Here is a 25,869-nt window from a genome sequence, read left to right as displayed (position 1 = left end):
TGTTTGTTGGCAATCTGTATATCTTCTTTGGAGAAATGTCTATTTAGGTCTTCTGTGCATTCCTGGATTGGGTTGTTTGTTTTTTTGATATTGAGTTGCATGAGCTGCTTGTAAATTTTGGAGGTTAATCCCTTGTCAGTTGCTTCATTTGCAAATATTTTCTCCCATTCTGAGGGTTGTCTTTTTGTCTTTCCTTTGCTGTGCAAATCTTCGAAGTTCCACTAGGTCCCATTTGTTTATTTTTGTTTTTATTTCCATTTCTCCAGGAGGTGGATCCAAAAGGATCTTGCTGTGATTTATGTCATAGAGTGTTCTGCCTATGTTTTCCTCTAAGAGTTTTATAGTGTCTGGCCTTACATTTAGGTCTTTAATCCATTTTGCGTTTATTTTTGTGTCTGGTGTTAGGGAGTGTTCTAATTTCTTTCTTTTACATGTAGTTGTCCAGTTTTCCTAGCACCACTTATTGAAGAGGCTGAGCAATCTACCAATTCAATGCAATCTCTATCAAACTACCAATGGCATTTTTCACAGAACTAGAATAAAAAATTTCACAATTCGTATGGAAACACAAAAGACCCCGAATAGCCATAGCAATCTTGAGAAAGAAAAACGGAGCTGGAGGAATCAGGCTCCCAGACTTCAGACTATACTACAAAGCTACAAAAATCAAGACAGTATGGTACTGGCACAAAAATAGAAATATAGATCAATGGAACAGGAAAGAAAGCCCAGAGATAAACCCACGCACATATGGTCACCTTATTTTTGATAAAGGAGGCAAGAATATACAATGGAGAAAAACAGATTTTGATTGGCTAGAAATTGAGAAAAATAGTAAAAGCAGAAGGTATTTAAGAGAAGAATGGGAAAGCAGATAAACAAGCCAGAAAGGAGTTGTGCATTGTGACTTAGGGAAAAAAAATTGAAACTGAAACTTCATGAACAGGAGCTGGAAAAAGAAAACTAGGTACTGAATAGTTAAATAGTTCATAATGATTTCCTCCAGGCTGGATGCTTCAAACGAAATGCTACAAAGTTGTTATTAATCATTGTCAGGGAAATAGGATTGGGTGTGTCTTACATTCTAAAGGGAAAGAAAGTGTTCAGTATAGTATTATTTTCCCTGAGAAGAATGGGACATTTAAGCCAACTATACATAATCATTGAACTGATTAAAATAAGAAATGAGATTTTACCACAGAAGCAAACTATGCTCCTCTCTAGAAGAGGATAATGAAAAGAGGGGAAAACAGGGATAGTTATGTCAGAGACATGTCTACTAAAAAATTGGAGACACTGAGTAAGGCAGAGGAACAGAAGTTTTTATATTCATAAGAGATTATACACATATAAACAATGGAAGATTATTCAGCCATAAAAGGAAGAAAATCCTGCCCGTTTTGACAACATGGAAGGACCCTGTGGGCACTTTGCTAAGTGAAATAAGTCATCAGACTGAAAGACCAATACTCTGTGTTCTCACTTATATGTGGAATTTAAAAAAGCCAAACTCATAGAAATAGAGAGTAGAATGGTGTTTACCAGAGGCTGAGGTGTGGGAGAAATGGGGAGATGTTGGTCAAAGTATATAAACTTCGTTATAAGATGAATAAATTTGTGGGCCTAATATATAGTATAGTGACTATAGTTAACAATACTATATTATATACTTGATAGTGATGAGAGCTGATCTTAAGTGTTATCACCACACACAAAAAACACATAATTATATGAGGTGCTGAAGATGTTAACTAACCTTATTGTGGTAATCATTTTGCAATATATACATGAATCAAATCATTACATCGTACACCTTCAAATTATATATGTTATATGTCAATTATATCTCAATAAAGCTTGGATAAAAATCCCAGTATTTAAGCAAATGTCTGCCTGGTAATAATGCCCCTTCTTGCATGCCCTCTTTGAGTGATTCCCTTGGCATTTCTCTCTTAGATTCAAGGGAGGGAGTCATTATTTAATGGAATGGAATGTAGTATATTCATTAATTATATTCTAATATTTAGTGATTACCTTAAAAAGGAGCTTTTCACGTTCTGGGTACTCAGCACAGCAATGAACAAGACAAAGTCCCATCCTGGAAATGACTTGAGAAAAAACAAGTAATAAACTAGTAAATGAGTTAATATTTAAGAAGATTACAGATTCTAATAAGTTCTATAAAGAAAATAAAGAGTACCTCATGCCAGGGAATCCACTCCAGTTAGGATGGATCAGGGAAGGTCTCCCTGAGGAAGTGACATTTGAGCTGATACTCAATGTTAAGAAGGTTCTGGAGATAGAACATTCCAGGCAGAGAGGAGAGCAAATGAAAGAACTTAAAAAGACTACCATATGACCCAGCAATCCCACTCCTGAGCATATACCCGGAGAAAACCATAATTTAAAAAGATACGTGCACCCCAGTGTTCATTGCAGCACTGTTTACAATAGCCAAGACATGGAAGCAAACTAAATGTCAATCAATAGAGGAACGGATAAAGAAGATGTGGTACATATATACAATGGAATATTGCTCAGCCATAAAAAGAACAAAAAAATGCCATTTGCAGCAACATGGATGGACCTAGAGATTGTCATACTGAGTGAAGAAACTCAGACAGAGAAAGACAAATATATGATATTGCTTATATGTGGAATCCTAAAAAAATGGTACAAATGAACTTATTTACAAAACAGAAGTAGAGTCACGGATGTAGAAAACAAACTTATGGTTACCAGGGATAAGGGGGGGAAGGATAAATTGGGGAATTGGGATTGACATATACACACTAATATATATCAAATAGATAACTATTATGAACCTACTGTATAGCACAGGGAACTCTACTTAATACTCTGTAATGGCCTATATGGGAAAAGAATCTAAAAAAAGAGTGGATATATGTGTATGTATAACAGATTAACTTTGCTGTACACCTGAAACTAACACAACATTGTAAATCAACTCTACTCCAATAAAAATTAAAAAAAAAAAAGTATGGTCTGTTGTCTTTGAGGAACATAAAGGAGCTCTGTGTGGCTGGAGCTTAGGGTGGGGGAAAGAAGCACTAAGAAGTGTGGTCAAGAGAAGTGGAGGGAGGCAAGGATTTTGTTCTAATCATTTATCAATCTTTGGGATTAATTGGGCTTCAGGCATATCTATTATAAATTGCATACAAGTGAATTATTTTCTCTCAATCTGATTTTTAAGTGGTAAATGATCTGTGATATGCTATGATAATTGTTAAATTTGTCTACATAATCTACCATCTTATGTTGTGTTTTACCCTCATAAGTCATCTTCTTTACCTTTTTCCTTTCCTTTTTGGCCTACTTCTGGTTTAGAAGTTAAAAATTCTACCTGAATATTTTTAGCAGTTATGGTCCCTTTTTTTTTTAACTTGCATACTTCATTTTTAAAAATGTATATACACTTAGTAATCCACCCTCCTCTAGAGTAGCAAGAAGTCTTCGAATGCTTTAATTCCAGTCACCTTTCTAGCTTTTATGTTATCAATATTCTCATTTCACTTTGCTTTTATATCTCCAAAAGTAGTCATAATTATGATTGTATTATTCAAAATATTCTTATTTAAATTTACTGAAATATTTATCAGTTTCTTTGCTCAACATTCCCTTTTGCATCCCAGCTTTCCTCCTAAGTTCTTTTTTCTCTAAAGTATATTCTATATTATTTCTTCATTAGTGGATTGTGATTGTTAATTTGCCTGCTGTTTTACTTATTTAAATACCTTAACTTTATCTTCATTTTTGAATAATAATTTAGTGACATATATAATTTTAGACCAATAATTATTTTTCCACAGTGCTTTTAGGAATATAAACCCAGCATCTTCCAAACTCAAACACTTGCTCTTAGCAATTATTATTGTTGTTGTTACTGTATTCCTGTAATTAATATTATTATTATTTTGAGGTTAGCTGTAGTCTATTTGTTTTCTGTTTGTTAGAAATTTGTATTTCCTTCATATTTGATTATAAGATGTAAACTTTTTGTTAAGACCACAGACTAGACTAGAAGTGAATCTATTTATTTTTAATCCTATTGCAAGGAATTGTTTTCCTAAATCTGAAGATTCATATCTTTCATCAAGGTTCAACCATTATCTCTTTGAGGTCAAGACACAGATGCAAATGAGTGTGGCTCCCTTAAGGAGATCCATCAGCTTGGCGATAAGCACAATAATGCCTGACACAGAAACTAAAGGAGTTTTTCAGTGGAAATAGAGAAAAATCAATACATATTTGTTGAATGACTCAATAAAGTGGCATTGCAAACAATAAAAATGTCTTCTTTTAACTTTTCTATATGCTGCAACAAAAAGGCAACTGTACAATGAATTAAGACAAAACATTCTTAGGTAGTGAGCAGAACCTAAATGTTAACAGATTTTTGTCATTCTGATGATAATTCAGTTTGTTCTCAAGTTATCTGCAGAAGTCAATCAATATTTCCCTGGATATAGATTCTTTTATTATTTAAAAACAAGATGACATGTTGATTTGTATATCCCTAGGAAAGCAGTCAGTGATTTTGTCAAAGATGATGCAAAAACATTTAAGGCAATTGGATTCCAAATTCTAAATAGTAAAAAAAAGGAATGGATTTTGAGGAGACTACCCCAGCAGGAATATTTTCATGCTTGCTGTGCTGTTAATTGGACACGGTGAACTGGAAAAAATAGCTGAGTGGAGGTCACATCAGTGGAGAGCTGCTGTGGTCATCGATGTGAGACCACTGTGACCAAGGGAGAAGACTCGCTTTCAGATGGCCAGAAAAACAGCCCTAACATTTAGAGTTTGAGGCATAAACACAGGAAAAAAAGTGAAATCCACTGAATGGGTTCAATTAACAGGTGTACAAAGCTATCTGATGAGTTCCATGAAAATTTTAGATAAAATATAATGTTGCACTTAACCTTTTCTCAGCATTAAAATGAGAGAAATATATTCTAAAACTGAATTTTAGAGCTACTGACTTCTTCAGGCTACATCTCCCTTTCACTTTTCAAAAATTTGCATCTTTATTATATAAATTTGTATTTATGGTATATATATTTATCTGCCTATCTATATATCATCTATCATCAAATGTTGTAAGTACATTAAGAATAGTGTGCTTCATTGTGCAGAATTTCCTGAATTTCAACATCTGATTAGTTTACCGATTTAAGTTACATGTGTGACAATGCATGACCAAATACATTCTAACTAAGTCAAAGGTTTTCACTGTTGAAACACGTATGCAAGGGTTTGCCCTGGAATAAAAATGGTAATAACTTTCAAACTAGAGCCTAAGTTAGATCACTGACATTACATGCTGTCACTCAGTGGGAAATACCCCACATAAATTGAAAATTTCTTGATAACTTACATTCAGTGATGTCTACAGAAATTAGATAGTTATTTTCTGGGAAATATTAGGCACAGTAGTGCTAAAACACATTTAGAAAATATTATGACATCTTTTAGAATAATGCAAAATGTTTCTATAAATATTGCACAATCTCATTTGACAGGTGTTTATTTTGATATTTCAGTCTTCTTAATTAGATATGCATTAATTGCTAAAACTGTGAGAATATTTGTGTGTGTATATGTAGGCATTATGAGAATATTGTTCTGTTTCCTTGTTTAGCATCAGGGAAAGTATCTAGAGAATTCTGTCATATATTTGCCTCCATTAACAAGAATGAGTCGAACATATAATTTCAGGTATGCTGTCCCCAGTCAAAATCTTTGAGCAAAAAAAAAAAAAAAAAAAAAAGACATTTATAATTTACTCATGTATTTTCTTTTTTAAATTCAAATTAATTTTTTTCTTTAGTATATATTTGAAGGAAAAAAGTGATTTAAATCTCAAAAGGTGCTTTTCCTCTGAAATTTACTTTGAGATTCCAGCATTAGCAAAAGAGATGAAAACAATAGAAATGGCCTGTGGGAGCTGATTTGAACTGTCTAACTTCTTTTTGCTGACTTCCTTTACTTTTGCTTCTTTAAACTATCTGCTGTTCTCTTACCCATTTCACTGTCCTTGATTTTGCATACTCTTACCTCTGCCCTTAATAACAAACATTATCAGTTTTTCCAAACCCCACTTATTTCCAAAACCTTTGTCCTTGGGGGAAAAAAAACTTTTAAAAAATGTACATTTTCTTTATCTGTGATCATGACTTTCTACCTTGAAGAATATAGAGACATTTCAGATATAGGAAGATGTCTAGGCTGACTCAAATTATGTTTGCACAGTTGTGGGAAATGCCTGATCAAAGCCCCTCACGCACTTAGCCTCTCTCAGCAAATGTCTCACGTAAATGGATGTGCTTATGGGGATCTTGGTTATAGAATAGAATTGGCCCATATAGTAATCATGTTCTAGCTAAGTTAACTCACTAACTAGATTACCTATAAAACACTAAAACTTAAAGGACATTAACTATCTGAAGTTTTTAGAGTTTCTTGTTATAAAATGTGTTGTTATTTAACATCGAATGTATCAGCAAGGGCAGATTGCATCATGAAAGATACCCACATTTCTTACTTCCTGAGCCATAGTTTCTTACGTTTAAGCATACTAGTTGCTTGTTTAAAGATTAATCCCAATATCCAAGATACAAGAATTAAAAAAAAAAAAATCTGACAATTAAAAGAACTCCTTCCACCCCAAATAAGTGGTATTCTGAAATAAATGAATGGACTCATGCAACCAATTCAGAAGATTAATGCCTGAATATGAAATGTACAAAGCATAAAAGCTATGTTGTCGGTTGATACAGTGGCAGAGTCAGCAGATAAGTGAATATACAGATTATTCAATATCTCCTCGGATTTTTTAAGGTTAACTTAGTTGTCAGTTTCAGCACCTTTACAACTGCTGAACTTACTGGCAACAGTAACATAGCAAACATGCTCAATCCTTTCCTAGAGTTAGTTTCCTTCCAAGTTCAGAGTTAACCACCTACAGAGTAAGGAATAAAGGTATTATACATTTCAGTAGCCGTGGAAACAGGTACACAGCACATTATAAACAAAATACAATTTCGAGAATAAGTCCCAAAATTTGTAGCTCAGTGATTTCAACAGCCACATAGGTTTAGAGAATTTTTTTCCTTCAAAGTGTAACTCTCCATATTTGAAAAAAAAAAAAAAAAAAGATACAATCAAAACTTAGGGAAGTTGGAAAGTGGATTCGGGTTGTGAGAAACCATGGGGAATACTCCTGACTCTGTTATTAACTTATGTGTGACCTTCACCTAGTTACTTAACTTTTCAGTTCTTTATTTTTCCCATCTGGACAACATTATCTGCCTTCCTTGCTGGAATCTTGTGACGCTTAATTAATGCTTGTGAACCACTTTGGCTTCCACAGCTGGAGGATGTTGAAGAAATGCAAATTATTATTATTGTTATTTATTATTTATTGTTCTCTCTCTAGACTTGGTTCCAGGCTCTGCAGGCTTACCCCTTGAGCCATGGAGACAAATTAATAATAAATGCAGTGCTAGTCCTTCAGCAAATACCAGAATGGCTCAATGGGAAACAGTTAAAAAAAAAGTCTACAAAATTATTATGCTTTACTCTTCTATTATAAAATTCACAAGAGTCAAAAGTTTAAAAAATTGCCAGAAATTTAACAACTTTATTCTTTTTTTTTTTTTTTTTTTTATTTATTTATGGCTGTGTTGGGTCTTCGTTTCTGCGCGAGGGCTTTCTCTAGTTGCGGCGAGCGGGGGCCACTCTTCATCGTGGTGCGCGGGCCTCTCATTATCGCGGCCTCTCTTGTTGCGGAGCGCAGGCTCAGTAATTGTGGCTCACGGGCCCAGTTGCTTCGCGGCATGTGGGATCTTCCCAGACCAGGGCTCGAATCCGTGTCCCCTGCATTAGCAGGCAGATTCTCAACCACTGCGCCACCAGGGAAGCCCCAACTTTATTCTTTTTGACTGATTCTCCTTTACTTTGAATTGCTGAGGATTTTCATTGTGTGCAGTATTTTTATTCAGTTGAATTAATGCCATTTTGGACTGGCAACCTGTCTCTGCTTAATTTTTTTCTGTTGGGAAAACTATACCATTGGTAGTTTTAGTCTTTTTCCAAAAAAAATCTACTTTTCAACTTTGTTTCATTTACAAAAATAAAATTTGAAATGATTGTTCTATTTTGCTGGACCTTTTGGGTTTTTATTTCTAAGCAGATGTTCATCTTCCCTTAAAATAGATCAGTTTACCTTTTATAAAGTTTATAATTACCATATAACATGAATTATGTTTTGTAAATATTGAGTAAAAATTATAGATGCTTTTGTATTGAATGTTATTAAGAGATTCTTATTAAAATAAAGTTACTTTTTTTTATAGGACATGATAAAAAAGTCTACTTTTAAAATGAAGAAACAGCGTTCACATCTTTCCCAAAGATCACCTTTTCTTCCTTACTAATAGATGCCTCATTTTATGTTTAGATAACTCTGCAGATCTTGCCTAATGTCTGGAAAAATAGGGCCCTCCTGCATCCTCAGGGGATGGTTATAATTTGTGGAAGCCAAGAATGGCATCCTCTTTACCAGATATTCACTGTCACAGGCTCCCTTGTTCCTAGGATGACATGTGCATGGCCAATGAGGTGGAAGAACTTCTCTGATAATCTTCTGGAAAGATTCCTCTGTCTTTTACTCAAGAAATATGTCACTCATGCCTTTCCTTTTTTCATGGAAGGATAGTACAGGACATTATGAATGCATTTTCCAGCCATTTTGTAACCAGAAGAGAAACTTGATAATTTAAAAGATTTTTATAAAAAGCCATGCTGTTTAACAAACCCTTGCTTGTCTAAATAGACTTTTCCTTATGATGAATGTTTCTATTACTTTAAGCTCTTCAGTTTGTCAGTTTTCTGCTAGACACTGAAGAAAACAGTCTTAACTAATAGACGTTACCTGAGTACACTAACCTTCATTAATCTCCTCCATACTTCCGTAGCGCTTGTAGTAACTATATGTAATTTAGTATTAAATTATATGGTAACTTGTATTGCTTGGCATTAGTTTTATAGATCTCCTGAACTAAATTGTCAGCCGTTTGAATGTGGAAGTACCATTTTATCCTCCCTGTGCTTTTCCCCTATGCCTTGCACTATGCTGGCTCAAAGGAGGCTCACTGCATTTAAAACAAACAAAAAACACGTGTGTGTGTGTGTGTGTGTGTGTGGGTTTATGTTGCCTTTTTCTTGCCTTTAAACTCAAAACTCTGTCACAACTCTTCTGGAACATGGCCCTTTGCCATGTTTTATTCTTCCTTAGACTAATTCTTCTGTTTTCTTTCCTGTTCCTTTTCTTTCTATGGTCTCTTTGTAGGTATTCCGAAAAGCTTCATCTTTGGTCTTATGCTCCTTTGCTGCTCTGTTCTCTTGAAGATCATATCCATTATGCCTCATTTACTTACGCAAAAATGACCATTATATGTGACTCCCAGTTTAATTTCTACCCTGCATATCTATCGGCATTCCCAACTACCTTTACAATTGGTACTTTCCACTGAATATACAATTGAAAGTTCACTCTACCTTCACTCACTGAAAGTTGAAGTATTCTCTCCTTCCTCTGAATTTCTATAGCTAAACCACACTCTACGACTACTGCTTGCATTAATAATTTATCTCTGCTTAGACTTTAAACAACTCCTTGAGATCAAGGACTATGTCCTGTTACTCTTTAATTAACCTCCACCTATATATGTCTTATATATAATATGAAATCAATTAGTGTTTGAATGGATATATGACCACTTTATTCCAACATAGAAGCATGTCATGTTGAAAAATTGGTTATACTTTCTCTTTTTTGTCTTTATATATACTTCAGGATATTTGGGGGGTTTATATAAATATAAATATATATATGTAGAGAAGATATATTTTCATTGATATGCTTAGTATATAGAAATTCTACCTGATTATGTTTTCAAATGTCCATATTGATGTAGTTCAATTAAGATCAACTTCTGGTTTTAGCATCTTTTTAGTACAAATAATTATATTTTATTAAGATTACATATTTTCCTAAACATGTACAAAAAAATACCAGGTATCATGTTATCACTCTTTATTACAAGGGTAAAAACTCCATGAATCTACTCCAAGAGAATTAAAAACATATGTCTACACAAAAACCTGCACATGAATGTTTACAGCAGTATTATTCATAATAGCCAAAAAATGGAAACAACCCAAATTTCCAACAGCTGATGAATGGATAAACCAAATGTGGTATATACATACAATGGCATATTATCTAGCCATAAAAAGAATTAAGTACTGATACAAGCTCTAGCACAAATGAACCTTGAAAGCATTGAGCTACATGAAAGAATCCAGACACAAAGACAATGTATGGTATGACTCCATTTATATGTAATGTACAGAACAGGCAAATCCATAGAGACAGAAATTAGTGATGGCTAGAGTCTGGATAATGAGGGAAATGCAGGGTAGCTGCTAATGAGTGCAGGGTTTCTTTTTTGATGATTAAATATTCTGGAATTACATAGCAGTGAAGATTGTCCAACTTTGGGAATCCACTAAGAACCACTGAATTGTCATTTTGAATGGGTGAACTTTATAGTATGTAAATTATATCTCAATTAAAGCCTTTTTAAAGACAAATTCCATGAAAACCCAGGATTCTTAGTTTTTATGATATTTAGATTCAGAACATAACAGGATATATAGATCAAGCACAGGTTTTAATAAAGATGTCTTAATTTTTTTCCAAGTATAAGAGATTTACCAAACAATGGCAATCTATACTTTGTGAATAATATAACATATTCCTATCATTCGTATATTACTTCATTTATAAGCGATCTACTACTCTCCAGGGAAGGCTGAATTATAAGTTAATGACATGTATAGTAATAGTTATTATTCAATGAGTTTAACTGGCGTGAAAATGCTGCAGGGGAATTGAAAAGGATACTCCTCATTTTTCCAGGGTTGGAAGTACTGGATAGTGTTTGCTCTTGTTTTTAGAGGATGAGTAGAAGTTTACCAGATGGGATAACTTACTTCATGTGAAGGAAATAAAAATACAAAGGAAATCTATGAAATGATTAGAGAATGATGAGCCAACTCTACGGCAGATTTTAGGATGCATGAACCACAGTGTAAGAATAAATAGAGTTACCGTCTCCCTTATGCTATTCTATGGTTTCCCCACCTTCCGGCTGCATTAAAAAGGAAACCGTTCCTGTTTTAAAGTAATTAATCCTTAAAGACCAAGAAATGGTTGAATTTTAGCACATCTATGTGTTTTGTACAAAATTCATAGGTTGTTTTGCCTTAATGACAGTTGTACCACTAAATAAATATAAAGTAATGATTTGATTCATAAAAATCCTACTAGAGTCAACCAAAAATATACATGAAAATTATGTAAGTCATTATGCTAAGAAGTGAGGGGAGAGAGATAGGAGACACAGTCTGTTTTACAAGGCATCGAACAGTTCAAGTCTTTGAATTTAGGTCATTTATATCAACACTTGAAAAGACCCAGAGGAAATAACTCTGGAGGTGGGAGAAATCGGTCCTCTGCCACTTGTTAACAGGTAAATGGTCAGATTTATATAGAAGGATTTATGAGGGGAAGAAGATAAGGGAATGGGAAGTTGAAGAAAAGAAGGAGGAAAAGAGAGGCAAACTTTCCAGTTACTGCCCTCAATGAAGCCACAAGCTCTAAAATACTCAGCTACATTCTGTTCTCCTAGGAATTCAGCTGGGAACATACTACCTGAGGAGACTGCAAAACCCTCAGGTCATCCAAGACAGACCAAGAGTAATTGGTGCTTGCCTAAGAATAGTATCCAGAGAGATATTGCTCCAAACACTACTGAATAAACTTGAGCATTCTGCTATATTTCTCTGATAAAATTGCTTTCTCCCATGTAAAAGTGCCCAGAGTAACTGACAAAAGTCAAAGATCTCTTTGGGGTATAGTAATTTACTAATGATTCAATTTATCAATTTTAAAAAAAATAAAACCTACAGTTCTATAATGGCAAAATCTTGAATGCAGAGTTTGAAACACAAACTAAATCTCATTATGGTTCACTTGCTCTTTGTGACATCAGATATTCTAACGCCAAGATAATGGGTGTTATGTTATTGAAAATTCAAAGTCAAAAATCACGTTTTTCAGTCACCATTCTAATCTCTGATATCCTCCCTTTCTCTGTTTGCAGTGATCCTTTTAAAATATTTACTCAGCGGTAAATAGCTTATCTTAAGTTCTCCAGCTGTGTCTCTTCTTCACTTGCACACAAATAGGACTTTTTTTCTCACACATGATTTCTATGGATATTATTTCTCAGAGGCTCTCTCTTCTTCAGAATTGACATGCTGGTGAGTGTTCAATCAGGGAGCTCAGTAGATTTAATACTGAGTGTCATTACACAGTGACATTATGATCGGCATCAGATTAAAGCACCATAGAGAGTGCTGAAAAACCACACTGATATTTGAACCTTTGCTACTTGGAAGAGGAATTCTTTCCCTGACCGGCTCTCCTACTCCCTTTTTTCCTTCACCAGTTTTTGAGCAGAAACATGGTGGGTAGGAGGAAATTCCGAAGAGACCAGAGCAGACTCTTTGTGAGGTCTGCTATGCCAAAAACTCTTCTTGTCATTTTTACACAGGTTTCCTTTTTGTTAATTCTGTAGTGAACTGGGAAAGAAGGGGACTGATATAGACGAGATAGAAGATAGATAGAGATGAAAGATACAGATAGATCCTTTATTCCCAACATCCATGCCATTTCTAACCATCTCCCATGATCTCTGTTATCATCCACAGCTCCAACATAGGAGCAGTGCCATGAATGGCCATAGTCTCTCAGAGCTCCATTCAGTCTGGTATGCTCTGCATTGTGACGATCTCACCATCCCGTGCCCATCACAATGCTGTCTATATGTTGCGTCCTTCCCGACGCAAATGCTCAGATTGGTGCACAGGGAGGAATTTGGATGTATGGCTAACTTTGGGAATTAATGCTTTCCAACTTCGGTTTCTATATAATCTCCAGTTGACAATTCACACTCTACTCTGCAAGAACGTCCCATTTACAAATAAATATAAGAATACCTAAAGACTAAGGGAAATAAATCCAAGTTTTTAAAAACTATTTCATATACATGTCAGTTGCTTTATTTCAATCTTGAAATAAATGGTCAATTTAATATACAAGTAAGGAGCATCAATTCTGGAGCCAGACTTCCTGGATTTTAATCACTTCTCTGTTATTTTACTAGCTATGTGAACTTGTGCTGATAAATTCTATAGATAATTCCTCATCTATAAGATGAAAATAATAACACTACATCATAAGGGAGTTGTGAGGGCTAAATGAAGTAATATACATAAAGGGTTTAGGATAGTTTTTAGTACATAGTAAGCACATAAGGGTTAGATATTGTTATCTTATATTTTCTCTGAAAATATCAAATAATCATAACTAGTATTTTATTTCTATTATCTGCTAAAATATTCTAACATGGCCCTCCCCCTTTTAACTTATCAAACTATTATTATTCTTTTAAGAATAATCAATTCCCTAGATTTTTTAAAACTGGAAATAAATCATGTAATATAATGGAAAGAGCATGGATTTAGCAGACAATACAGGAGTTTGATTCCTGGCTGCACTACTTATACCTGTTTTTTTGAGCTTTATTTTTCTGGCCAATAAAATGGAATTTAAATATTTAATTCAAAACAGTGAACTGAGATTACATGTTTAACTAGACACACTTCCCTTTGCAGATTCCCACCCACAAGAATGCCCACTAAAATTACAATAGATTATGAAAGTAGAAATAATGTGCATAAAAACAGTAAATAAGAGAAGGCAACTATTACATACAGGAATTTCAAGAAATTTCTGCAAAATGTTTCAGAGATAAGACAGACTGAAGGTAGTATAATCTGTTCTCATAAAATAAACCCCACTAATAACCTTAAGTTTGGAGCTCTAGGTCAAAATTCAACTTACATTAAATGCTACCTGCATAAAATTTTAAATTTTTATAATTGCAGATAATAAAATCCTATATATATATATTATTACCACAGCAATATCACATATTGAGCAAACTCATAGAATAGTATTGTGCGAACTCACACAAATCAGAGATTTTACTCATTAAGCCTTACTAAATATTAAGGACACAAGTAATCAAATGGGTCAGAAGAAGCGGAGAGGCATCTGGGACATTGAGAGCTTCTCCTAGGTCCTTCCTTTCTGTAGGGGCATGCACCTATGACCCAGAACAGATGAAATCTCTCAGGGATGTTTGTAAGGTTCCTCACATAGTAGAGAGCATTTAACTTATGTAACATTTTTGTCTTTTTAGAAAAATAAGAAATAAAAATAAAACAACATTGCTTCCTCTAAATAGCTTAAGTAAAGGAGATGCAAAAATGAAAAATATTTATTTGTATCACATGCTTATCTCAAAGCACCCTCAGGCTGGGAATACATTGGTCATCATCAGCATTATCAAGCAATATTGCCCTGGGGTCAGAATGAAATTATTCATTTGACTTACAAATAAACTCATCTATTATGAGTCCCCTCTTTATGCACATTGCCAATAATAGAATTAATAGGGTACTCATGCTATTGCTCACAGAACATTTTCTCCTGCGAGAAAATACTGAAAATTATGAACACTCACTAAAGCAGGACTGTTCCACGCAATGACCTGATGGATTCACAGCTTTATCTGAGAAGTTGTTTATAAACTTTCTGCTGTTCCCTGAAGAGAGAAGAGCTAATAGCGTGAGGATTGAAATTAAAATTTTAAGAATGGAGAGAGCATTTTTTAAACATGGAAAAATTGTCATCTCAATATTTTTAAAAGATGTTCAATATTTAAATAAGATCATTTCAATATCTAATGAAGCATATACAATATTTAATTGAATCATAATTTTTCTTTAGAAAACAGGAAGCCTCTCACACACATTTTCATTAATTATGTAGTAGCTCTAAAGTTAAGATTTACCTTAACAAAATAAATTAATAAAAAAAAAAAAGCACATATGGGGGCTTCCCTGGTGGCGCAGTGATTGAGAGTCTGCCTGCTAGTGCAGGGGACACGGGTTCGAGCCCTGGTCTGGGAGGATCCCACATGCCGCGGAGCAACTAGGCCCGTGAGCCACAACTACTGAGCCTGCGCGTCTGGAGCCTGTGCTCCGCAACAAGAGAGGCCGCGATAGTGAAGAGGCCCGTGCACCGGCGATGAAGAGTGGCCCCCGCTCGCCACAACTAGAGAAGGCCCTCGCACAGAAACGAAGACCCAACACAGCCAAAAATAAATAAATAAATTAAAAAAAAAAACAAAACAAAACACATGTGTCTTTAACTATGCAAAATCAGAGAGGAACAGAGCACTAAGCTCTGTACTGGTAATGCATGGTCAGAATCAGTATTTGAGTAAGGGAATTGTGTCTTGATATATGATACATATAGGTAATGTATATTAGTGCAACATTAAAAAGACCCTTAGCTTCTGGTAAATTGTAGCTAGAGACAGTTTTCAAAATTCACATTTTGAAATGTGGGTTGAGCACCTACACTCATTTTCAATTCCATATACTACTCATAAATAGCCAATATCACTAGTAAGTGCTTAAAATACTTGTTAAGTTAAAATACATGCACATTCATAATTTATTAATTTAACAAACTTTAACTGAGTGCCTAATATGCCACATAAAAAAATATTACCACATCAAGAGAAAGTAACTTATCTATATTTAATACCTTTGCCATTGTTTTTTTAAAATTCTTTATCTTGTAGTTTCAAGATAAATTACTTAACTAAAACTTCAATTTTAATTATTCTTTTCTCAACTCTATGAATTAAAATTTCTATTGCTTCAATTGAAATAGATGTCACTAATAAATGTCTTCTGCTCCAAGGAACATTGCTACAGTAGACCTTACCAATCAGGAAGATTTAAGTGGCTTCAGTAGCGGCCCTATTGAAGAAGAACTGAAACCTTTTGGCATAATGTCTACCCAGGACTTCTTTGCTCAGAATTTCCTACCCCCTTAGCGTTGGGCTACTGACAGCTACTCATGTGCTCTGCAATGCCACTTTCTCAGCTACAGGTGATTAAATAAATTCCATTAAACTTGGAACAAAGATTCAAAACAGATGGTTATTCTTTGCATGTGGCTAGAAATTTAGCATGTAGCATGGGGAGCTGGAGGGCAGTTATATTGTACTGTGAAGATGAAAAGCAGAGGAGAAAGCTTGTGTGTTGAGAGAGAAAATATGGAAAATAAGTAGAAACATTTTTGGTACCCATTGTTCCTGTTTCCCAGATCCTGTCACCATCCCATCCTGGACCCCGGGAATATTCCTCCCCTTGGATTGTGGGATTCCAAGGCCTAACCAGGTAGTATTATAATAATATACCTCTCCCTTTGTCCCCTTGAACCACCTTGATTTGCTTATTTAAACCTACTGAGATTTAAATAATGTAAGACTTTATGGAACAAATGGGAATGGGAAATGGAGTGAATTTTTTTCATATCCATTTTTTATAATATTTTTATACCCATTAAAATTTTTAAAAAGAAAAGTAGCAAGCTAAAGTTAATATCAACTTCATTTTTGCTTGAATTATTGACTCCTGCCTATCTGTTACCCTATTTTCTGGGGCCTTCTTACAGGTAAAACTCTCCATTACAGGTTCTACCACATCTCCAGATATCAAAGTAGCTTAGATGTTAGGAGCATGGGGTTTCACAAAATATCTTTCCATCTTTGCTGTGGTCTGAATGTTTATGTCCCCCTAAGATTTCTATATTGAAATACTAACCCACAAAGGGGATGGATTTAGTAAGTGGGTCCTTTGGGAGGTGGAACCCTCACGAATGGAGTTAGCACCTTATAAAAGAGGTTCCAGAGAGATCCCTTCTCCTTCTACCATGTGAAGATACAATGAGAAGTCTGCACCCTGAAAGAGAGCCCTCACCTGGCCATGCTGGAACCATGATCTTAGACTTCCAGGCTCCAGATTTTTTTGAGGAATAAAAGTCTGTTATTTTATAGCAGCCCAAGCAGACCAAGACAGTCTTCCTTGCCAGCACTCCAAGTGTGGAGCCTTCAGATGATCGCTGATGAGTAAGTTCATCCTAGAATGCCTGCTGTGAGCCCCTCTTCGTTCCCAAATATCTCCTCCAGACCCCACTAGAGATACTTCTAACCCCTAGGTTTACTTCCTTCATCGGTTCTTCCTCAAAACTCCAGTGGAAAAAAAAAAAGCATTATTACTTAACATTCATAATATTTTTCTTTTCTGTTCTCAATACACAACTTCTCTAATTTCAAGAGGAACAAGTCACAGTTTGCTCTTATTTGAACCAATATTCTCATGCTTACAAATATTGTATGTAAATCTGTTTATCATAGGCTTAGAACTCTCAAGGAGAACTTGCTTTGGGGAGAGATTAATGTATTTTTAAGCACTTATTTCATTTTTTTCAGCAGCATTTTAGTCAATAATAAGATCATTCCTGATTATTTGCAATCTCTATGGTATATAGCACTCTTTATGTTATCAGCAATAATAAATATGTAATTATATTTAAATGCTCTCTAGCTATCTTTTTAAGGCTTCCCAGTGCCCCAATTTGTTCAGTTCATTTTTAAAAATACATCCTTAAAAATTATTAGCAGTTGTATAGAAAAGTATAATCTTATAATCAAACATCTGTTTGAATCCTGGACCTACCATTAATGCCTGTTTATAGTCAGAAATCTTTAAGCTGCAAATGACAGGAACCCTTTTCAAGCAATCTTAACCAACCTACCCTACTCTCAACCAAAATAGAACTTATTGACTTCCATTTATTCATTCCACAAATTATTGAGCACTCACTATGTGTCAGGCAATGTACCAGGTGCTGGGGGTTTACCAGAGAGCAAAATCCCTGCCCTCTTAAAGCTTGCATCACACTGGATGGTGGTGAGGAAGGGATCAAAAGGCATGATAAGACATGATGATAAGTGTTGTGAGGAAAAATGAAGCAGGAAAGGGGGTGAGAGAATGACAGTAGTGGCTAGAGAGAATTAGGGAGGGTTGCTGGGGAAAGCCAACAGAGAAAATGATATCTGAACATGATGATGGTAAGAGAATGAGACATGAGATTTCCTGCAGAAGACTGTCTCATGCAGAGTAAATAAGCGTGCAAAGTTCCTGTGTCAGGAGTAGGCCTGGTATGTTTGAGGCACAGTAGAATCAGTATGATAGGGTAAGTGAGAAGGGTAAGAGCTGAGTTTAGTAAACCATTGCCACACTTTGGTATTCACTCTCATGTGACTACAAAATGATACTTTGGCTGAGATATAATAAGATATTGTTAAGACTTTGGCTTTTATTCTCATATGACTCTGATGTCCCAGGATTGAAATGGGCTTTACACCAAGGATTAAAAGGCTATTATCAGGATTTCTTTTTCTCTTGTTCTTGGCTTTGTCTTCTCAGTTGGCAATTTCTCTCTTCAAGTCACACATATGAGAGAGAGACCCCAGCAACCCCAGAGCTCACATGCTTCTCAGTGCTAACAATTTCAGAAGGGGAGAGACCTTCCTTTCCTAGTACGTATGCATGTAAGTTCTCCCCAAAAGGCTCCAATGGTGCAGGTAGGGTCATGTGTACAGCTCCACAGTGGGAAACCTGGATCAGTTCAATGACAATTTCATCCAAATCACATGACATAGGAGAGGAGAGTTCTTAAAAGAAATGAGTACAGGGTTTCCAAAAGTTAGGCCTACTGATACTGTTTGATCATGAATAAATTACATCATCTCTCCAAGCCTCAGTCTCCTCATCAGGAAATTGGAAAATATCATGCCTACCTCATATGATTGTTGAAACAAATTAGAAAATGTTAGCAAAGTGCTTTCCCTAAATGGCCACTATATGGTACCCATTATTACTATAACTTTGTGAAGATATCTTTGGAAAGTCTAATATATACAATGAAGCATTAATTAGAGAATTTCAACTGTCCAATTATATTGTAGATTATATTGTATATTGTATATTTCCAAGGGAAAACAGGATCTTAAAAATTGAAAGCTTCGGGAGAAAGTAAGAACCTATAATAGAGAAGGTCAAACTATTTAAATTGATATCATTCTGGTCATGGTTATTTAAGAGTACAATGACTTGTTTTCAAACTATAAATCACAACCGTAATGATAACAGGGACAAATATTTGACATTGGAATTGACTAAAAAGCTATTTGTCTACCATAGACTTGGCCTTTATCAGGGTGTCTACTATTGTTCCCTGTAAGGTAGCATCTGACCTAGTGGTTTTGTTTTTCTCCCCTAATAACATTATCTGAATAGTTATGGCCACAAGATTAAAGGCAGTGGACATAGGATTAATGACAAGAGCGTTTGATATCAGGCATGTTAATTCCCTTTCCCAGGTCTCATGTTTCTTATCTATCACATGACTGTTTGGGACCAAATACTCCTGGAAATCTCTCTTAGGGGTATGATTCTTCAAATAAAAACTTGCCAGCATTACACTATATTCTACAACAGCCCAACGAGTTCTGGAGAGCTGCTTTTATTGTTAATACATTCTTTTTTCCTGATTTTTAAAAATAAGTTACCTTGGGAACACTTTAATTCTGCATATTGTGAAGAGGGTCAAGTGTTAGCCTGGGCATTAAAAGAAGAAAAATAAAATTCCAACTTTCAGAAGCCAAGTATACACCTAAAGTATTTTGCTTTAATCCTTCATGGCTGGCTTCTGATTACTTCTAGCTCAGATGATAGAAAGCAATTTTCAGCTAAGTGCTTAACTCCAGTAGTCTGCTTTCACATCTGGACCTCCAGGGCCCTACTTATATATCCCATCATGTAAAGTGTCTCCACAATTCTCTGCCTTTCTTGGAAGAACACATCCTTGGAGGTTTTACATGGCTTTCCATTTCAATCACTCCATTAAGCCCAAAGCTCTGAACTTTCCTTGCTTTTTCTACTTTATGAACTACTACATTTCTTATGATGAAAGAAAAGAAAAAAATTGAAGTTTCTTGTAATTTAATTTCTGTCACACTAGATGTGTTTATCTGTTTAATCAAAAACAACAGAGAATTCTAAAGTATGCATTGCTGATCAGTTTACAACCACAAAATGGAATTAAAATAGAGTTGGGCAAAATGACTATGACAAATTCTACACATCACATGTAGGTAGAAACTAAAAATCTATGGATAGTTCTGCATAGATGAGCCATATCTCAGTGGAATAAAGATGAGAGTAAAAGAAGGAATTAGCCATGGCTAGTGTATCTTTAAATTTATTTGTTATTTTGGAACCTAGAGCATCCTCATGAGACAACGTTGTGGCTCACATAAAGAGCCACACAGGGACATGATGGTCAATGGTCATTTTTGATTCCCTACAATGAGTGTAAATTTTTCAGAGAAATTATGAAAAAGAAAAATCAGAGCATTAATATGTAGTTTTGATGAAGAAATCTGAGGATCTCAGTGAAAAGCTTGGACCAAACTTAGAAACAAGGAAAGACACATAAAAGAATTTTAGTAGAAGGATCTGGCCAAAGGTGAGAACAAAACAATGTCAGTAACATTTAAAATGGAATCTTTATATCAATATGACTTAAATTTTTAAAATATGTTTAATTAAACTGTTTCACAATTAAATTTTAAACTAGGGGAGAAAGTTTGTGTTTTTCCTGTAACTGGGTTTTAAGACATGTATCTTCTTATCAGTAGGAAGTGAAAGAACTGCAGATAAACCTTTAAAAGAATAAATTAGTCATCGCCAGAAAAATAAGACAGAAAGATAGAATTGTAACAGAAAACTAAAGATATTTTTATGTCTCTATAAAAAATGAAATGGATATAATCTGAATTTGAAAAGTAAAAGGTAGTAGGGTAGATCTATAAAGGAAGAAAGGTAATCAATGCAGACAAGTAAATGTTTTGGGGTCAATGGAAGGATCTCCTAGATACAGCACATATTTAGAGCAATGAATTCCCATTACTAGAGTTTATATGTATACTTAGTTTTACAATGACATAAAGTAGTGCCTTAAAAAAAAAAACAAAAACAAAATGAAAAACCTAACGCTAAAGTTCTAATACTCACAATTAGCAGCAGACAGAAGGAACTGACTCATTCTGGCAAGATAGGAGCAACTTATATAACATCAAATATAAACCTGATAAGATGACAGGTTTAAGTTGTAGAAAAATTTATTTAAAACACTAACTACATTCATTTTGACATTGCATATTGTGGTCAAGATTTCAGGTAAGTGTGTAAGCTGAAAAACCTCCTGTTTCTCGGATTACTTTACACTCATTAAAATGCATCAACAGGTAAATAGGAAATAGCCTACAATTTTTAGATTGCTCATAATGACAGTTGCTTCATTGATTCAGAAAACAGACTTCAGTTCTAACAATTGCTTAGTTATTTCTTGATGATGATCTCCCTAGAGAGCATTTACTTCCAAATGACTAAATTCAGAACTCAACTTAAAGATTAATGTGGTTATAAACCATTAACATAACCCAATATATAGTATAGAGCCTTCTCATTTATGCATCTCCCCAAAGGAACACCTCAGTCTTAAAATGAACATAGCTTACTATGAAAAGAGCATACACTTTAAAGACTAAATTTATAAAGCACACCATTTGCTTTATCACACCTTTGGGAAAACTTGAGAAACTGGTATTTAAAAAAAAAAAATAGGTTGACCTTAGAATATCTTCTTTTAAAATAAGTCCTATTCTACTCCATTCTTACTCCAATATTTAGTTCAAAACTCTGCAGACCTTCTCAGTGTTGGGAAATCCCAGAGAGTTCGTATATTTGCCTACATAAATTATAAAGCTTATTTTGAAATCAGGAAGTATGAAACCTCCAACTTTGTTCTTCCTGATTTCAAAATATATTACAAATCTACAGTAATTAAAACAGTATGGTATTTGCACAAAAATAGACATGTAGACCAATGGGACAGAATAGAGAACCCTGAAGTAAACCCACGCATACGTTATCAACTGATCTTCCACAAGGTGCCAAAAATACACAATGAGGAAAGGACAGTCTCTTCAACAAAAGATACTGGAAAAACTGGGCATCCACATGAAAAGAATGAAATTCAACCCATATTGTACACCATACATAAAAATCAATTCAAAATGGATTAAAGATTAAACACAAGACCTGAAACTGTGAAACTTATAGAAGAAAACGTGGGAGGAAAACTTCATGACATTGATCTTGGCAACGATGTTTTGGCTATGACAACAAAAGCACTGGCAACAAAAGCAAATATGGACAGGTGGGACTACATCAAACCAAAAAGCTTCTGCACAGCAAAGGAAATAATCAACAGAGTTAAAAGAATGGGAGAAAATATTTGTGGACTATATATCTAATAAGGGATTCATATGCAAAACATATAAGGAACTCCAGAAACTCAATAGCAAAAAAAACCCCAAAAAACCCTGAATGAAAAATGTGCAAAAGACTGGAAATATTTCTCCGAAGAAGACATACAAATAGCCAAAAGGTATATGAAAGATGCTCAACATCATTAATCATCAGGGAAATGCACATCAAAACCACAATGAGGTGCTTCCCTGGTGGCGCAGTGGTTGAGAATCTGCCTGCCAATGCAGGGGACACGGGTTCGAGCCCTGGTCTGGGAAGATCCCACATGCCGCGGAGCAACTAGGCCCGTGAGCCACAACTACTGAGCCTGCGCGTCTGGAGCCTGTGCTCCGCAACAAGAGAGGCCGCGATAGTGAGAGGCCCGCACACCGCGATGAAGAGTGGCCCCCACTTGCCACAACTAGAGAAAGCCCTCGCACAGAAACGAAGAGACAACACAGCCAAAAAGTAAATAAATAAATAAATAAATAGAATACCACGGCCAAAAATTAGTAAAAATAAAAAAAAAACACAATGAGATATCACCTCATACTTGACAGGATGGCTCTTATCAAAAAACTAAACATAGCAAGTGTTGGCAAAGATATGGAGAAAAGGAAACCCTTGTACATTGTTGGTGGAAATATAAAATGATGAAGCTGCTATAGAAAACAGTATAGACGGGCCTCAAAAATTAAAAATAGAACTATCATATCATCCTGAAATCCTACTTCTGGGTATATATACAAAAGAGTCAAAATCAGGATCTCAAATAGATATCTGCACACCCATATTCATTTCAGCATTATTCACAATAGCCAAGATCTGGAAATGACCTAAATGTCCTTCAGTGGATGAATGGATTAAGAAAAGTGGTATATATACACAATGGAATATTATTCAGCCTTAAAAAAAGGAGATCCTGCCATTTGCAACAACATGGATGAACCTGGAAGACATTATGCTAAATGAAATAAGCCAGTCACAGAAGGACAAATACATCATGATTCTACTTAGATGAGGTATCTAAAACAGTTAAACTCATAGAAACAGAGAGTAGAATGGTCTTCTCCAGGGGGCTAGGGGGAAGAGGAAATGGGGAGTTGTTGTTCAACAGGTATAAAGTTTCAGTTATGCAACATGAAGAAATTCTAGAAATCTGCTGTACCACATTGTGCCTATAGTTAACAATTGTGTATTGTGCATTTAAAATTTTGTTAAGAGAGTAGATCTCATGTTAAGTGTTCTTCTCACAATAAAAAAATAAAAAGTGAAATTGTGAAGATTAAAATACAGGAAAGTTCACCATGAAGTAATAGAGTTTAGGAACAAAGCTCAAAAAAGAGTATTCTACTTACTTTTTCTCTTATATTTTTGTTAAACACTATAAATTTTATGGAAAGAAATTCTGTTAAGAAATAATTAATGGTAAAAGCTCTAATTGTAACTAATTACTAAAATTAAGGTAGTTTTCCACCAATATTTTCTTCCTTATAAGTCTTTCTTCAGTACTGGCAGATACAAGGGAAAAAACAAGCAATGATGTTAAAATTCTATACTTAGAATACTCACTATTATAAATGGACAGGATAATTTCCTTTCTATTACCATTGGTTATCTAAGATCTCCAACTCAAACATGGAATTGGGATTTAATAACAGTCTGACATTGCTTAGTCCCACTTTCTTATAGTTATTTCTTGTTGACCTCAAATAACAAAAAGCAAGAGTATTGAATCTGCAGGCTTGCCCTATAAGTGAATGTGTGGAATAAAGCAACTTTTTTCAAGGGACCAAATGCATTCTTCATTTTCATGACAAGGTTTCTTGGAAATAAATCAGCATCATAAGACAAGGCAAAAAAGCAAAATAAAACCAAGATGAATGCTTTGCTGCGACAGCACTGACCTTAGATCTGGACAAGTAGCGCTCCTCCTGTGCCTCGCACTTCAGAATACCCCCACATGGCAAAGACGAGACACCTAAAGACATTTTTATTTGTCTCATAAGTGGATTTTTGTTTTGTATTGTTTGCTTTTCCAGGGTTGGTTTGTTTGGTTAAGTAACTGGCTAATAGATTGAGAGGGTTACTAGAGCTGAAGTGAGTCCCCAGGCCAGAGAATGCAAGGGCGAGCGCCTGAATGCAGGGGTAGGGGGTGTGGGGAGAAAATCACAAGTTCTGCCCTGGAAAACTGGGGAATTTATATAAAGTTAGTCCTCAAAATCATCAAATTATGGGTCTCAGACTGGGTTCTGCCAACAACCAGACAATTGTGGCCCCCCAGTTTTCTCCTTTGATGGTCTAGTTTGGGGAGGACAACCTAGAAATCCTGAGCTAGAAAAGAGAAGTGAGTGGATGGTAAATACACTGACCTTGGCTTCTTGGGAAGTTTGCTCTGTCTTGCAGCCAAAATTCAGGTGGGTTGGGATCTGAGTCTCAGCGCAGCTTTGCTTTGTCTTGTCCCAGCAGATCCAGTTCATTCAGACAGGGCAGGAAAGAGCACCTTTGGGCTCCTGGTTATAAGGACCATCACTAGGAAGTAGGCTGGGACTCCTGGGTAGGAACATGAACAGGGGCATTTATATAAATTGATGTACAACATTCAAATATTTAGGAGTCTGATACAGTGGTCACAGACTCCTCTGTACTTTCACTGTGTACATGGATGAGCATATTCTGCATTCTGCAGGCAGATTCAGGCAGATGCTGCAGTTTGTCTCTGTCCAACTGTTGTACTTTTCCTACATTCTGATTTCCCATAGTCTTTTTTCCCCCAAAAATTAATGAATAGTTTTCTATTTTTTATTCTAATAACTTTTCCCAGACTACTGTAAAGTTTTCCCCACCAAAAAAAGAAAAAAATTATATATGTATTCTATACATATTTTATTTATATATATATATATTTCTTTTCCACTGTGCCGTTGGCAGTGTCCTGTTCCATGCAAAAGGTACTAGTCTTCTGGAAATGCCTTTGAATTGTTGGAGATGCTGAGGAAGTCTCAATGGGACATGCCTAAGCTGCTTAGACTCCACTCCTCTGTGGGTATTAAACACATATCAGAAAGTCTCAGGCTATTTGTGAGTGGAAGGGTAAGAGCTGGCAGCCTCAATGCCTGTGGTCTCTGACTGGGCACTTCAACCACAGCCTCTCCCTCCATTGCATAGGAAATCTCATAGCAACTTATAGTTACTTCAACTTAGAAGATGCTGCTGACTCAGACTTTGTACTTTGGCTGATAGTATGTCACCATTTTATCCTTTTTTCCTTATCACATCCTTTTAGATATTTATTGTATTTCTACTTATTTCATTTTCAGTAAAAATGCAGGCAGGAAGCAACACTAA

At 35.2% G+C, this 25,869-nt stretch overlaps 1 long non-coding RNA gene across 6 annotated transcripts in view; it reads left to right on the top strand.

Annotated features, from left to right (window-relative positions):
• Nucleotides 1-25,869, top strand: part of LOC133102340 (uncharacterized) — a 730,306-nt gene that overhangs the window by 699,181 nt on the left and 5,256 nt on the right. Inside the window, exon 7 of one of the 6 annotated variants that reach the window (XR_009702910.1) lies at nt 16,403-16,477. The exons of the other annotated variants lie outside the window; for them this stretch is intronic. This is a non-coding gene — a long non-coding RNA (uncharacterized LOC133102340). Of the gene's footprint in view, nt 1-16,402; nt 16,478-25,869 lie in introns of those variants that run through there. 6 annotated transcript variants of the gene reach the window in all.

The sequence above is a fragment of the Eubalaena glacialis genome, chromosome 12, assembly GCF_028564815.1.
Source record: "Eubalaena glacialis isolate mEubGla1 chromosome 12, mEubGla1.1.hap2.+ XY, whole genome shotgun sequence".
NCBI classification, from domain to species: Eukaryota; Metazoa; Chordata; class Mammalia; order Artiodactyla; family Balaenidae; genus Eubalaena; species Eubalaena glacialis.
Note: the sequence above shows the minus strand (reverse complement) of the source record. Positions and strands in the feature narration are given on the sequence as shown.